Genomic DNA, 1,418 nt, shown 5'->3' with positions numbered 1-1,418 from the left:
CTCAAAACCCTAGCTGAGATTGCACTCACAATTGAAGTTAGGAGTTCAACTGCCAATGATCCTGTTATGAGGGAGGCAGGTACATCACATTCAAGTGACAGTACTTTAAAAGAAGTAAAAGGGTTTGAGACTAGAGTACATGACAGTAACCTAGTCAACTCCCCTCCAATTCCAATGGAGGTTCCCACCACAAGTGGAGAACAACAAACCATCATAACCACAGTTCAACCTGTGAGTCAAACTGTGACATCTGTCACAGGTGGTCCCATTGAGTCTCTACTTGCCACTTCCAACCCAACATACCAACCATCCACCTCTAACCCTTCTCAACCACAACCTCACTTGATCTCTCAATGGCTATAGGAGACAGAAGCTCAACCTAGAACTATCAATAATTTGTTATTTGATCAATTGTCTAGATTTGCTCAAATCTCACAGCAGCTTCTCACCTCAGACATGTCTAATTAAGATTACCAAGCTATCATGCTTTCATATCAGACAGAGGTTCAAGAACAGCAGGCCAAAATTATAAATGAAGCTGAACAAGATGGAAATTGTGATGTATGGCTGGACAAAAACTTTAGTCTAGAGATGGATGAATATTAGCAAGGTTCAGGGAGGAGTACTTGACCATTCTTGGGAGCAATGCCAAATCTTTAACTCCTCAAGAAGTCTATGATGCAGTCACTGAGGTCTACAAAGCTCAACTTAAAGCTTTTCATCTCTTTGGTAAAGCTCTAAAACTGTAATTGATTGATCATCAAGACAGAATAAGAAAACTGGTCAAGGACAAGTTGGATGAGATCATTCCTTTTTAGGTGGAAATCAAACAAAAAATTTCTATATTTACTGATCAAATGGCCAAGTTTGATTTATGAACTGTAGACAAGAGCATCAAGAATCTCAGGGAGTCATTTCTAGATCTTCATGAAGTTGTTCAGTAAAAAATCACCAATACTAATGAAATTAGGGTTAAATTAGATCAACTCCATCAGGCTAGATATGAGCCATCTACTCTTTTAATGAAAGGAATCAAGGAAGCTGCACAAGCCACACTTGGCACTTCTCTATCTTCAACATCTCAACAACCACTATCAACTTCAACAAACTTGCAAATTCAAGCTCTCCAATCTCAAGTCTCCTCCTTGCAGACACCCAATGAGTCATTGACAACTCAGATATCACAACTAACAGCTATGGTCCAAAGTCAACAAGCTGATTTACAAACCTTGGTGGACTCCCATAAGCATCTCCAATTGCAAAATTCAATCTCATTCGGAGCCATCATAGGAGCACTCAACATTCCTTTGGCTACACTTCCAGAAGTTGTTAGGCCTGAAATCCCTACACCTCACATCTTGCCTTCTAACAAGATAATAAATTTCATAAGGGTGATCTTGGTGACAAGAGATAATTTT

The sequence above is a fragment of the Apium graveolens genome, chromosome 5 (assembly GCF_009905375.1).
Source record: "Apium graveolens cultivar Ventura chromosome 5, ASM990537v1, whole genome shotgun sequence".
Lineage (NCBI taxonomy): Eukaryota > Viridiplantae > Streptophyta > Magnoliopsida > Apiales > Apiaceae > Apium > Apium graveolens.
This window is presented reverse-complemented; position numbering follows the sequence as displayed.